Below are 15,953 nucleotides of genomic sequence, written 5' to 3'. Positions count from 1 at the left end.
TGTCACACCTGCACAGTCACTGATCGCCCAAGCCCTGGTTTGGAAACCATTAAATTTCCTTCTCCAGCCATAGCTTCTGGTGGGCTCTTTTGAGAACTTAGCACCTACGGATGAAAAAAACAAAACAAAACAAAACAAAACACTTTGTTTAGGGTTTGAATGCAGTGGAGGGTCTTAAGTGAGGCACACGTCTTTGTGATGCTTTCTCCTCCTGACATTTATTTCTAAGGTGTGGGGGCGGGGGAGGAGGTGATGTTTTACATATAGATGTCAGCCTATTCTGAAGTCCACAGCTTGAATTTAAGTACAGTAATTTGGGAGGGGAATGATGAATGATTTGGTTTCACTTGGTAGATTCAAGATATTTGTTGCCTGATGGCTGAGAATGGATTGATGGGTCGATAGCATTCTAGTTCTTGTATTATTCATAGGAAAGGTGTGTTCCCTTCTAGACTCCTCAGCATGTGCTCTAAAATGTGTAGCTGAAATGTCTTCTTGTTTGCAAACTGTCTCTTGCACGTACTCTTCTTCCCCTGCACACCTCTGGAGACCTAGTTTTGAGCTATGCTCTTCTAATGAAATTCCTCCTGTTTGCTATTATCTTTGATCCTCCCTCCCCTTATTACTCTGAATTCTTCCTTCTGGACATTATGACTCATTTCCTCCAGCTTCTGCAAGCTAAAATTTAATGTAACTGAAAGCATCCAGGACGTTCCCCTTAAATCAGGGAATCCATATCAATATCTATATTTTTAAAGACAGGGTTTCCCCCTCTACTGTTTTCAGTGCAATAGCATCTTCTATTTCAGCCTACTGTCTCTCTCCCTTTCATCATACGGACCTGCTTTTCCTTGCCATTAAAAAAAAGTCCTTTCTAAGTTAGAATAGATGTTTTTTCTTGGTTGAAATAACGTTTCTGGTTATTGGAGATTCTATGTGGGTATGTGTACCCAGTTACCAATTCATAACCAATTTTTTGGAATTCAAGATTAAATAGATGGCTTTGTGACACTGATGCTCTACCCCCCTGGTTGTTAAACTCATTGTATTGACCTCTTTTCTCGTCCATCTTACCCTTTTGACCACCAGCAAAAAGACAGTGTACTTTTAAGTTACCTAGAAGTACTTTGCATTTCCCTAGCACCTTGATTTTTAAGCCATAAGATCGTGCTTATTGAAATCTCTCTTGCAAGTCCCATGTGGATTTACTTAGCCTTTTCCTTTTTCTTAAAACATAAGGGAAAAAAGTTAAAACTCGGTCTAAACCATCAGAAGAGCTAAGTTTGGATGGAACCCAGCCAGTTTGGGTTTTTAACCTCACCCCTAATGGAAGTAAACTAAGCAGAAAGTACTTATTTTATTATTTGTCAAGTTCAGTTTATTTAAGTTTTATAAAGGAGATTTCTAATTGAAACTATGCTTGAGTTCTATTCATTAAGGACTATTTACTTCCTCTCTGCTAGTCAACAGTTAAAGATTACATCACAACAAGGCAAGTCAAATTTTCTTTGGGGGCACTGGGAGAAAGGAGGGAGGGATTATTTTGTGCCTTTATTTAAAAAGTGTTACTTTCTACTTTCAAAAATGACCCCAAATCTTGAATTCTCGTTAACTATTTAAAATAAAAACAATTAACATGTACAGTGTTGAGTCGGTGTTTTTAAACTAAAATGTAAGTAGTTAATTCAGGGCGCTGGCAGCCAATTCTGTTTACTGATCTTTTCTGATTGTTGTTTTCTTGATAACCGAGCAAGCCACTGAATGGCTGTTTGAGCCCAGGCGCCACAAACATAAACTTCACAGCTTACAATGTCCCAAGTCGTGATGGAGGATCTCTCCACACCTCCCGGAGACTTCTGAAGTGTAGACAGAGAAGTTGGTTCACAGGGAGCAAAGGAGGGGGAGGGGCGGGAGCGAAGGCTGCTGAGTGTGCTGCGAGCATTGTTACAATCATCACGTCCTTTAATTTTTATGGCGCTGAAGCTGTTGGCTCCAAGAAGCCAGTTTCTGTGCCTTGGAGAGGGCAGTCTCTCCCCCGAGCCGCACTCAAGACAACTCGATTGTTTTTACTTTTTGAAACTTTATTTTGCAAATCTTTCTGCTTGTTGATCCCACTGCAACAGCTCTCGGCAATGATAAGCAAAGCGTTCTAAAAAGAAAACCACTTTTTCCCCAAAAGGGGGACGCCTAGATTTGGGGGAAAAGATGTGGGGGTAAGATTACTTTTCGCCAGGTGAGAAGAATAAGGCACACTGACCTACCTACCCTTTAGGACAGATCTATGGGAGATTCTGCTGAACCCTCTCCACGCCTGGAATCCTGTCTCCATTCTATTGATCAAAAGTTCCTGTTCATTTCAGGGTGCTGCTATTTGTGAATTTGATAAAGTTGGCGCCTTATTTTTGCCGTCTTCTTAGTGGTTCTCCCCTCGGGTGCATTTCCCATGTCCAGCGGTCAGGGTAGCGCCTCGTCTGTATTCAGCTTCGGGGTGGGTGGGTGCTAGGAAGGGGGCCCCGACACTGGTCTAACCAGCCCCGCGACTCGCGCGGGCGAGTCGGCCCTTGATCCCTTAAAGAAGGGACAGTCGTGGTAGGGAGAGGAAAAAAGGGTGTTGCGGGGCCCTTCTCTCTCAGGAGTTGATCAGGTTGGCAGATCTGGAGGGCTAATCCAAACAAGGCGCTTGACTTGTGAGGTCGCGAGTCTAGACAGAGCTGGTGGCTCGGCGGCTCCTTATCTTTCCCTGGAATCAGCCGAAGAGGCGCTCCCTGGCCCACCGCGCGGCGCAGACGGCACAACAAACACAGCACCTGAGGCTTTACAGCTCGCTTTATTGTTTAATGGGGAATGCTGCAAAACAGTCATTTGTTTTCTCGGCCTCGCGGCTCAGCCGCTGCGAAGCCGGCGCGGACGCTGGGCGGGGGTGTGCGCCCGCGCCCCGCAATCGCTCCGGCCTGCGCGGGAGGCCACGCGCCGCGACCCTCCAGCTCCCGCCCCTTCCTCCCAGGCCTCTGCCAGGGCCTCCGGGAAGCCCTACCGCTGCCCTGTTCTTCATTCCGCACCCCGGAGGTGGAGGTGGTAGGGGCACTGTAGGAGACAGCTTAGGGCGAGGTGTTTTGGGGTAATCCCGCATCTCCTCTGGCTGCCTGGAAATGACAGCTCTGCTCTCTAACCACTTACAGTTTGTGGGGTGAGTGCGCTCTGACTCAAGGGCGATCAATAAAAACATTTAGTGCAGTCATAAGCTGCTCCTCCGCATCTCTACCCCCCCCCCCGCCCCCCACTCCCCGAATGTACCGAGAAAGATGCGTCACCATCTTGGACAGGGTGTCCCGGAGTGCTGGAGCGCCCTTTCTTTCTCAGTAAGCACAGAATAGCGGCCTGACTTTCCAGTGTTTTCGTGAGCACTTGACCGGGCAAAACATGGAAGGCTTCCTCGATTCTCCGGCTGGCTACACCACAGAGGCTGGCACTGTCATCCATTTGGGAGCAAAGGGACCATTGGGACAGAGTTTGCTGTGTCTTTTTTGGAATGACAGCCAAGCTCGGGGATTTATAATCAAGGCTCGCATTTCAAATTAATTGAGTGAAATTAAATTAATTATAATTGTGGTCCTTCCCTATGGGAATTATTTCTTGTTTCAAAAAGGAGGGAGAGTTCCTAGTTACATCTTGTTATTCACTATTACGGTTTGCAGACAACGTCACGTGTGTATGATTGTGTGTCCTTGGCATGGAATAGATAATACTGCTCTTTGAAAACTAACCAGAAATGTAGGTGAGGGCAATTTGGTTACGTGCGGTAATGTGGCGGTAATGCAAACACCCGCCACCGCCACCCAGCTTTGGAGACCCTGCAAAACCACATCATGCTTTTCCCTGCCTGGTTTCAGCCTCACAACTGTGTGTCAGATGAAAAAAGACAAAACAAAACAAAATCCAAGTTTCATGAAATTGAAGGATTTCTGAAGGGAGATTGAAAAAAAGAACAGCATTTCTTTCTCCAGAAAAGAATCCTTAACTGTTAAGTCAGGCACTGACTTTTCTTTTTCTCATGGGTAAGAGTTGCTGTTTATTTTGATCTGTCACAAATACAAAGTGTTGTTTGAAACTTGTTAAACCTAGCAGGTATATGGAGATAATACTAGACAGGCCACTGAATATGATAAAGTAAATTATGGTGGGAATTAACTTTTAGGGACTGAGGATTTTACTTTTTCCCAATAGCTTTTTATAGTCAAAATTCTTCAAAATGTTCTATTTATTTCCTCACAGTTCTGTAATATCAAACAGCTTTTCAATGTACAGTAAAGATATGATTGGTAAATTGCACATTTTCTATTCTGCAGTTATGATAATTTAAACTAGTTATAGTCTCAGTTTTAAACAAGATTTCATTGAAAATATTGCCCACACCTATGTAGAAACATATTTTGTCTTAAAAATTTCAGTATTTATTATATCAACTATTAATTTTTAAATGATATACAGGAAGTTTACTTTAAAAATAGGTTTAGCAAAGGGAAAGGTATATCTGATTTGGAGGGAGGATTAGGAGGAAATAGGAAGAAAATGAATAAGATTTCTGAAAAGAGCATATATACTTTCAAATAGCATATTTTAAGTAATATAGGGATAAATACTTGTGAGCCAAATAGTGAAAAATCTCATTTTAAACTCACAAAATATAACTGCTTATTTAAAATTTGATATCAATAGTCTGAGAATTTTTGTTACGGGAGATCCTTTCTCAAGAAGAAACACTTTAAATAAAAATAACCTGGCAACCTACATAGCATTTAAGATTTGATTCATAAAACAAAATGAATGACTTCTTGTGTGAAATACAGTAATTTACTTTCACTAACAATGAATGCTGATGTCTAAAAAGATTAAATGTGGAAAATATGGATTATCAGTTTCTGGAGAATGAAAATGCTTAGTAAATTCTGAGATCATTCATTTGCTTTCTTCAGTAATATAAGGAAATATTTGAGAGATTACTACTTAAAATTCTGTTTTGGTATCAAAGTACATTTCATATTTTAAGATGATGTACACTTGAAATCTTTACAACTTAAGAGACACTAGTCACTCTTGCATTTTATACATGGCCAAATTTCTACCTGTTCACCAGAAGTTGAACACTTGGATTAAAGGGGGCATATCACCAATAAAAACTAACCTGTTACTTCTGTTATCCCATCCATGGATTCACAAGTCTCATAAATATTAGCAGAAAATGTCTTTAAATGTCATGTGCAAAGCAAGACTTGGAGATATTTTACCCAGCAATGTATGCTAGGGCTGAAATGACCTTAGAAACAATTTCAGTCATATCTAGGCCCAGATAATATGTTAGTCTCAGAGGTGAAAGTGCACATGTGAAGTGGTAGGATTAGAATAGACTATAAGAACAAATGCATTATAGACAAAAAAAAAAAAAAAAAGACCTGAAAATATCCCCCCCCAACCTTTTAGAATTTTAGGGGTAACCCTTAGTTAGTTAACTAAGAGCTCAGAAATATTCCTGGCAGGCAAATGGTATAGCTTATACACCAGTGAGATCTAGGACCAAAGCTGATATATACTACTTACTTACCATATAGGAAATTGTTTCTACTGAATTATTTACTGGAATTTGAGTGATGCTTTGTTTATCTGTTTTCATTTTGTAGTGGTGATGGACTCTATGAAATCATTCTTGTGGATTAATGTATGCATTTGTAATGTGTATTATGGCAGTGTTTGGCTGTAGCATAGAGTTTTCTCTAGGGCAAAGCTCTGGTATTAGAATAGAACCTGTAACATTAAAAATTGAGTGATGGTCCAAGAGTGTAAATGATGAATGTTGTTCATCGCACATGCTATTTTGGTTATTCAAGTTAAAATCTTCTAGAATCACGATCCAGACTAAGAATATTTTAAATCTTCTTTATAGGAAATATCAAGAAAAGAGGCAGTTTCTCCTATAGTAGGAGATGTATAGTCGTTGTTTCTGCCATGACATAACACTTTTGTATCTGTAAAGCACTTTATAGTCATTAGTTATGTATGAGAGCCAGCAAAGTCCATTTTCCTAATGACCTCTGTACCTGTTTCTCAGCACAATTCTCAATGCCCTTGTCTTTCCTTCACATGTGTAAGAGCAGAACATCAAAGAAGCAATACTTTGTCCTTGATGACTTTAGCGAGGACTGTGGTAGATCAGAGAATGGAAACTATTTTATAGACAATTTCAGTGATGTCCACTCTCCTTACTTCCAGGAATTCAGGGGAGATGTTGAATGGTAAAGCGGGGACGGGGGCTGTGCAATGAACTAGCAAAACTGTAATTTATCTTCTTAAAGCAGTGACTCTCAAACTTTTTGATTTCAGGACCCCTTTACACTCTGAAATTATTGAGGATCTCAAAAAGCTTTTGTTCATATGTGTTGTATTTATCAATATTCACTGTATGATAAATTAAAAATGAGGATTTCAAAATATTTGTTAAAATAAGATACTACATGTTAACATATATAACTTGTTAATGAAAAATAACTGTAGATTACAAAACAAAAAATTTAGTCAGAAGAATGGCATGTTTGGTTTTTTTTGCAAATATTTTAAATATCTGACTTCATTGAAGACAGCCTAATTGTCATGTCTGCTTCCTTATTCAATCTGTGGCAATATCACACAACATGTAGACTCCGAAAAACTCCATGTCCATTTGTGAGAGAATGAAAGTAAAAAGGTAAATAACGTCTTAGCATTATTATGAAAAGAGTTTTTACCTCACAGACCCTTCACAGAATCTTCATGAAAAGGTTAGAAGTCCCCAGAATACATATTGAGAACCCCTGCCTTAAAAACAGGGGCTTTTACAAAAGGATTACAGAGAAACTATTGCTTAATGGAATTTGATTGCTCATATTAATGCTCTAGAGATGCAGGTTTGTTTTTAAGTCAAGTTCAGGTTACAGTTTTGTTTTGTGACTTCAATTTCATCGTCAAATACTGATCTGAAAATCACTTACATCTAGATCCTTGAAGACAAAAATTATGATGTTCCATAACTAAAAATTTAAGGCTCCTTTCTGAAAAACTCTAGGAGAGACAATCACATGAATGTAGACTGGTGTAAGTAAAATGTTCTGAGCTCCTTTATCTTTTAGAGATCGTTTTAGCCGTTTGCTTGTGGAGTTATAGAGGATGATGAGCACTGAAATCCACAACAAATAATTCAGATTTGACATAGGTGGGAATTGCTAGCTAGCTAGCCACAGCATTTTGAGACAAGGAATTAAAAGTGGCAGTTACAATTTGGAAAAATTACTTGGCTTTTGGAGTGAGATAAGCTTGTGAGATGAAAGACTGGAGGCTGGAAAAATAACACGTTTAAGGATCATAGTGGTTTAGGCAGGGGATGGACCTTTTTAGAGTTGGCACGAAAAGAAAGGAAAGAATTGGTCTGAGAGAGAGTCTGGGAAACTGACTGCTGTGGAGAATGGCAGTTGTCCATCAGAATTTCTTTCACCCTCTTTGTAAACATATGGATAGGTTGTATATCTCAGGTTTCTTTACCGGTGGTTTGGCCACATGACCACATCCTTGCCAATGGACTCTAAGCAGAAATAGGCTTGGGCATGTTCTCTCTTCATGTTCTGTTTTTTCCTTGCAACTGGTTAGACCCCATGAAAGTCCAGCTTTAACTGGGCAGATGATGGAAGTGCCCTATGAGTATGGTGAACAACATGAAGGAAATAACAAGTCTACTAAATAACGTGAGGGAATCGTGCTGTCTTCTGGCTGACCTGAAACATTCAGTTCAAACTATAAGTGAGAAATAATTTATCTTCTTTGAGCCACTGAATTATTCTTTGGCTTATTTATTATATCAGGCTAGCACTTCCCTAATACAACAAGATATAGATTAAAGCACTGAGGTAGTAAGAAGTCAAGGATGACTGTAAGGTTCTGAATCTGAAGGGCAGATTCTGAATGAATCATGCATTTATTCACTCACTCACTCACTCATTCATTCATTAACCTATTCAGATATTTAAGTAGTGCTTACTACTCGCCATGTACTATTCTATGTGCTGACTATATAGCAGTGAACAAAACAAAATGTTCTTGCCCTCACGAAACTTACCATTTTGTGGTACATTCAAACGACATACAAATAAATACACATTATAATGAAGATGCTACGAAGAAAACTCAAGCTGATCAAGGGGATAGAGAGTTGGAGATAAAGTGATCAAGTAAGGCTTCTCCAAGGAAGTGATTTTTGAAGAGATGGTGAGCACTTGAAAAAGTAAAAATGAGATACTTATGTACTGCATCAATTCTATATTGAAACTATATTTCAGTTTTGATGTATCCTTGATGTCTAGGACTGTATGAAAAAATGAACCCATGTTAGAGAGGTATCTGTTATTCACTTACATAATTTAGTGAAAACAAAATAATCTGTGTAGAATTAAAAAAAAGCGGAAAACACAGGAATACAGCAATTGGTCTAAGATATGTTGGAAGGAAAGTGACTGGAAAGTTGTAAGGAAAAAAGAAAGAACATAAACGTGAAAAATAGGTGAAGAGATCAGGGTGGTGATGAAAAAAAATAAAAGACAATAGAAATGTCTCAGGAACTGAAGCCAGAAGTCTTCAAAGGGGCAGGTATGAAAAGCTGTACCCCATACATCAGAAAGATCAAGAAGATAAGGACAGAGAAAATGCCTTTGAACTTGGCTGAATGGAGATCATTGGATACCATAAAGAGACAAAGATGGAAGCCAGATTTAGGAGGGGAATTAAGGGGAAATATTTTAAATATAGTTCCTCCAACTCTTCACCATTGTTATTGGACATTTATTGAGTGCAGTGATTATATAGAGCTCTACTCTGATAACAAAAGTATTCATTGAGTCCAGTTACTAGGTTTGTGAAGAATGACTGAAGTACTAAAGTCTGTTACTTCTACTAATCCTTTTAGATGGGCTCTGGAGGACAGAACTACGTAAAATATTTTTAACCCCTTTGGCCATCTGGCTTTGCTGAATTCAGGAAGACTCAAGAATCCACAATCTAGCAGACAAACCAATTAGATGTTAAAATCCTAGAGATTAGAACTAAGCTGTCAAAAGAAAGTGAGTATGGAGAGATAATTATCCAGTAATTATAAGAATCTAGGCAAAAATCTAAGAGAAAAAGGGCTATTGGCATGTTGTAAAATTGTTTGAGAGGTTAGCAATTTTGTTTAGTTTTGTTGACACTAGGCTAAAATATGTGGTTTCATCAGAAGGCAATTTTCCTTGGGCTGTATGTTACCATACAGCTGAAAAACCCAGCTGAAAAGACTGGGGAAAAAGGGAACATGCTGGAAAACCACAAAGAAAAAAAGATAAATTGGGCCTTAGAAATTCAGGTAGCAAGAGGCAAAGTCCTCATATGTTTTGTATTGTGACCCATCATCTAGCTGATGCTTTGCCAGTCTGAAAATACTGGGGAATCAGATGGTATGCCATTTTGTATCACTGAGGTGTTCATAATAAGAGAAAATCAGTGACAATACCTGTCATAATTCGCCTCTCCTGAAATGGAGTTCTACCAAGAATTTAGTTTCTCTTAGTTTTATTTTGCTCTGTGCAAAATAGGTGCGCCTGTAATGGGAGCCCACTGGGGGGAAAATATAGAATGAATCTAGTAACACATGCAAACACACGACATTAGTTATTATTTCTAGTTCAAAATGACTTTAAAAGATTAAGTATCCCCCACCTAATACTTTGGAGTATACACAAGAAGATGAAACACAATCTTGGATAAAGGTAGGAATGAATTGAGGAAGAAGAAAAAAGGCTTACTTGATTTTAAGGGCTGATGTAAAAGAAAGGAAATACTCATCTGTTGGGTAAATGCATAAGGTTTAATTCAGAAAAGTGTGTCTAGACAAAGCAATAGACTTCAGTGAGGATAGCTGAAATAGTCTTGAAAATGTTTAGTCATGGTGATTTCTTTAATGCTATTTTCCCCCCAGAAGGATAGGGATTCCATCTTCTTTCCCCCCAAGCTCTAATTTTGGGATTATGTTAAAGTACATAAAGCAATAAAATGAAGACACCTCCATAATTGTAAAGGTTTTAGTTATTCACTTCCTCCTGGAATCCAGAATTGGCATATAAAATGTTTTCCAATCTAACCTTTGATTTTTTTCTGAATGAAATATCATTTATGTTCACCCCGTACACTTTCTAAAATGCATGTCATATACAAAGTATATTAACCTCATAACTAGGTTAATTTGATATCACCTGGTATTAGTTGTATTTTTTTTCAAAGTCAAAGACTTGCTTGTTTGTCTTTATGAAAAAAATGCCACAGCAATTCAAACTACATTTGTTTTCAGAAAATTGGTTTTCTTTTAGAGAGAAAAAACATTTTTCTTCAAAATTAATAATGATAAATCTATTTTTATATTTGAGAGTTAATGAGAATCATTTTCTTCCCCACCACCCACTATCTTAGAATGGCAGCCTGAATCACTCACTATTACTTAGCAAGAATACATAAGCAACATATTCTGGAAAGTTGTAAAGTTAAATAAAGGTCTTGGTTTTGTAAGACATAATGCAATTAATTATCTCAGAAAGAAATTTGCCAGGGTAAATTCATGACAGTCAGGCACTCTAAACAGTCCCCAAACCTCTTGGTATTGAACTAATTAGCTCCATAGCAAGCCACTCATAAGCCAGATGGGTGGCTAGAGGACAGAAAGAGTGAATGAGAACTTTTGTGACATCCTCCCTTAAGTTCAATAATGTCCTGACTGTTCACAGAGGCCTTATCCTGAATGGATCAAGGCTACTGTTCTGACCTGAGGCTGTTGATCCTTGCACATATTCTTATATCAGTGGATATGAATCAATGGATCTCAAGACAGAAGGCTTTTGAATCATTAACAAGTTTAATTTTGCTGTTAGTAAACTTACGTATTTGAACAGCCATTCAGGATTGGGAAACAAATGTGAGGCAGTTGAAAACATGGTTCTTCCTTCTTCTTGTCACTGAAATGAGAGTTATGGGCATTTGGCTTTCTAAACTTTTCTACGATAACTACCATTTAATTGTCTCCTTCTATGTCCCAGGTACCAGCCTAGATGATTATCTTGTGTTGTTTTTCATTCTCATCTATAAACATGTAAGATAAGTATATCCCATTTTACAGAAGAGTAAAGTAATCTGTAGTCAAAAGAACTTGCCCAATATCTCACAGAATTTGTTGATATAGACACAATTATATTTAAATTAAATTAATTGCATCGATAATTTGCATGGCAACATTTAATTTAGATGTGCTTATTCACAAAACAGTTTTTACTGCTTACATGCAACAGGGAAAACCTAGAATTTTTTAAGAGTTGCATTTTGACATCGTGAATAATTTTTCCTTGGAAAAAAAAGCCTCCAGGTCTACAAAAACTGAGATGGTTCTAGGTACAACAAAGTATTTATGGTTATTATTGCTTTTCAGCTATACAGGTTGCTTTGTTTCTGGACTGCACCAAGTTTTGTTTGGTTTTTGTCTTCTTTTTCAATTCCCCTACTTTGGCCCTCTGTAGGGATTATTTCCTAACCATGCACCATTCATCTGGCTAATCCCAACTCATCCTTCCATCTTCCAGTTCAGATGCCAGTTCCTCAAGAAACCCAGGTCATGTGCTCCAGCTGTGTGGTCCCATAGCAGAAATGCGTTTGTCTGCTGGCGTGCTTGTATCCCCTACTTGTCTGCAGGCCCCAGAATGTCTGTTTTCTTCATCTTTGCATCCCCAGTACCAACACAGTGCAGCGTAGGGACTCACGTATTTATTTACTGTATAAAAGTTAAAGTATGAGTCAATATCAGACCTGCCAAAATCAGAAGAGAACAGCATTACTTTATTAAGGGCTAAGAAGAGGAGAAGGAACAGAGAAGAGGGCTATTTCAGAATGATGATTACTGGAGTTACCTAAAATGATGAGAGAGAGAGAGAGAGAGAGAGAGAGAGAGAGAGAGAGAGAGAGAGCTGTAACTTAGTGGTTACGATGGGCATGGTGTCTTCAGGCTTGGATATGAACACCTGCTGTTTGATCTTGGGCACTTTACATAGCTTCTCTGAACCACAGTCTCCACATGTTTAAGAAAGGCTTACTGGACTAGTTTGATGTGTGCCTACTGTGTAATAAATCTTATATGTGTGATTATTATTATTATTAAGAAAAGTGTGAGAAAAGTATTATTTTCTTGACTGAATTTAGTTGGTTCTTTGCATGTTTTTCTTGGTTCCCTGTAGTGAGTCTTTATGTTTTTCTTGTTTTTGGGTGGGGTGGAGGATGCTTTATGTTTTATGTTTGTTTTCCTTTCTGCTGTTACTATTTCCTTCATGAAAATGTTGTTATACATATACTTTCATGGCTTCCTTTAACTGTATAGAATATGCAGCATTAAAGGGATTTTAGCAAATAATTAGAAGATAGTTTTTAAAAATCATACCACCCTAACAAAACTCATTTCTTTATGTGTATTACTTGCCACTAGCATAGATTCTTACATGGTTATGATTATAGTGTGTGTGTTTGTGTGTGTGTATGTTTGTGTGTGTGTGTGTGTGTGTGTATATATATATATATATACATATATATATATATATATATATATATATGTTTTTTTTTTTTTTTGCTTAATATCCCGTAATAAGCATTATCCATGTGCACTTCCAAAATCAAAAGCATCTTGGGAGAATGGCTTTGTCATATCAGTTGTCTCTTAAGACTTTCTCATTGGTTATCATTGTACAGTCTAAATACAATATTCCATCTAATATTATTGTATATGTTTTACTATTTCATCATGTTTCTTGTGGCATAGATTCCTCACCTTTTTTTATGGCAAAATATTCAAAAAGTTAATGAAAGAACCCCCAAAGGAGTCTCTGGTACAATATAGTAGCAGAGGCTTATTGTCCCTGGCTTAACACTGATTATGTGGAAAAACAGTGTGTACCTCTAGAAAGGCTAGTAATTCTGCCATCAGATAAATGATTGCAGCCTTCAGTAGGCTGGCTCCCTTTATTTTAGCTACTGGCTGTAGAGCTGGGAAACAGAAGCCTGTATGGAGAATAAGGGCCCAGACTTTTTTTTTTTTTTTTTTTTTTTTTTTTACTGAAATGTCAAGCTATGTGACTATGCTGGCAGAAGACGACCCCCTGCAAGATGTGATAAGCCCCAGGCCTGCTCCACACACTACAGTGAAAATGCCATAGGAGGGCTTCCCAGGCTGATGGAACTAATGACAGTAATAGCTCTGGGTAATTTGTCTTTTTCCTTACCGCGCACATTCTCTACATGTGGTGCACTTTACACCTACCACCAGGCTCACATCTGGAATGCTATGACCCTCTCAGTCCTGATTCAGATAGGTTGAATTCTCCTGTAAAGTAAATCTGACCTCTAATTTTCTTAATAATTCAGGATTACGCTAACGTTACTCAGCAACCAGTGTTGCAAGGTACGGGAACCCTGAAGAATGCTTAAGCCCTTGTATTGGAGGAATGACCAAATTTTCCTTGCAGGTTTGGTTATAATTTTTCCTCTATATCATTCTAATGGAGAAAATAGGAATTTTGAAAAATAATTCACATTTTTTTTACGCATTCTCTTCAGTTATAGGACATCCTTTGCTTAAGAAGGTGTTTTCTGTTTCTTTTCTTTGGTAAACGGTTTCTCTTCTAAGGATTTATAAGAATACTAATGACTGGTTTGGGTTTTTAATTCTAACTGTAAAAAATACTTAAATGGTTAAAGAGACTGACAAAATAATTTCAGGGATAGATAAAACAGACTTCCCAGCATCTTAATCTCATAAATTCAGAGTACATCCAGGAAGATTTTAATAATAAAAATCCTTTTTTAGTGCTAGTTCTGTAGCAAGTTTATACACTTAATATTGTATTTATGTCTTATAGTTTCTGTATTTATGTAAAAAAGTAGTTGTATTATTAAAAGTGTAAAGATCTGAACATATCTTTTAGAAAACCATAAATGATCATAAGTTCTAAGAAATGTTTGTACTACATTAAAAGGGTAGGCTCTTCAATCCTAACTTTCCATGAATAACTGGGGAATAAAAGTATCTTCATAAATTAGTATGTGAAAGATTCCCCAGAGAGAAAAAGAGTTTCAGCCATTGTGGAGGTAGAGAACCACACTATTTGCCAGGAAAAACAAAAACAAAAACATGTATACTCATTAGTATGGGTATCTGAATCAATCTGTCAAAATATTTTTAAAGTTATTTGTAAATTATAAATAGGCAATTTTATTACTTTCTTCTTCAATTCAGGTCCAGAAAGGTGCTAGCAAAACTTTTTTTTTCCAGGACTAAAGAACATGCACAGAAATGCACAAATTACAAATTGCTTATATTGGTTAACAATTTATGTTTTTAACAAACAGTGTAGAGGTTGTAAACATTTTTCTATAAATAATATCTGTGGCTATAATTGATCAACAAAAAGATAATTCATCAGCCACGTTCAGTCTCTCTTGGCACCTCTGATTATTGTCTCTGTTACTCAAACTTCACACCAGTTTTAAGGCAGAAGAGTTTGTATCTCTAAGTATTGGGTTACCTCAGAATTTCACCATGGACTCAGACCACTCCAAAAAATCCCTTCTGTACCTTCTGGATGAATTCCAGAAAAGACTTTTTATTTTTTATTGTTTTCCTAATTCAGACATTCTAAGAGGTAGACACTTACCCATTGGTTAAGGATAAAACCAATCAAATGAGGGAAGGAGAGACAGGGAGGAATGATATGTCCCAGTGCCTTTCCTGGACCATTGCCTTCTGCCTAGCCTGAGCCGTTAGGAAGGATTGCTCTAGGGAAAAAAATCATGATCATTATCATCCCTGCGTGAAGCAAAACAGGCTGCAGAAGGGCTGGTGGAGAGGTGAATTATGACAGGTGTAGCATATTGAGCCTTCTTGGGTTCCCTTTGGGCAAGATTTGTGCACAGAGTGGAGCCTTCTGTCTATATGACAGCTAGTGTGAGGTGAGGTTGCTGAGAGCAGCTCAGTTCCTGGGTCTGGGATTGGATTACGGACTTCAGCATTTTGAATATTATACTCTCTTTTATATTTATAATGCTTTAAAATATTTGACCAAAAAACACTCCCCAAAGAACGACAACAATTTAAATGGCATCCATGTGATTTCAACAGAATCTGTGAAGGGTGAAATATCAGTTAGTTCACTTCACTGAATTTGTTGATGCCCAGTCATGAAAAGACTACAAGGACACCCTGTTCACGATAAGACCAAAGCTGCAGGGACTGTTTTCACCAATACCTTTCATTTATTGAGCCAGAGTCCTCATGCACATCATCTTACACACGCCTCATAACAGCTCCAAATGGTCCATATTATTATATAGAAGGAAGCTGAAGATCAGAGAGGTTCAGTACCGGGAAGGTCATAAGATGGGACCCAAAGCCCTCCACTTGCTGGTCTGTCTCTCATCCTCTAATCTACCCTCCTCCCTATTCCCAACCCCTCTCCCCCCCGCCAGCATTTGTGGTTTTACTCTCAATTGACCCTGGAGTTCTAAGAAAGCAAAGGTCTAGTAGAAAGAAAGAATCAGGCATATGGGGCATGAATACCATATCTGCCAGATGAGTGACCTTGGGCAGTTCCCTAACCTCTCCAGATCTCACTGTCCTCAATAAACCATGGATAATCCTCACTCATAGAAGACTGAGGGAGAGAATCAGATAAACTGCTGAGCACAGCAGGCACTCCATGAGTGCCATGCATTAATTTATAATGATAAACCTCCCAGTCAAATTTTGAAAGGCTTTTTTTTCCCTTCAGGAATCTGAAGTAGAGGTCTTTATAAAAACATGCTCCATTTCTTTAGAAGCCTCATAA

This window comes from Rhinolophus hipposideros (assembly GCF_964194185.1).
Source record: "Rhinolophus hipposideros genome assembly, chromosome: 7".
NCBI classification, from domain to species: Eukaryota; Metazoa; Chordata; class Mammalia; order Chiroptera; family Rhinolophidae; genus Rhinolophus; species Rhinolophus hipposideros.
This window is presented reverse-complemented; position numbering follows the sequence as displayed.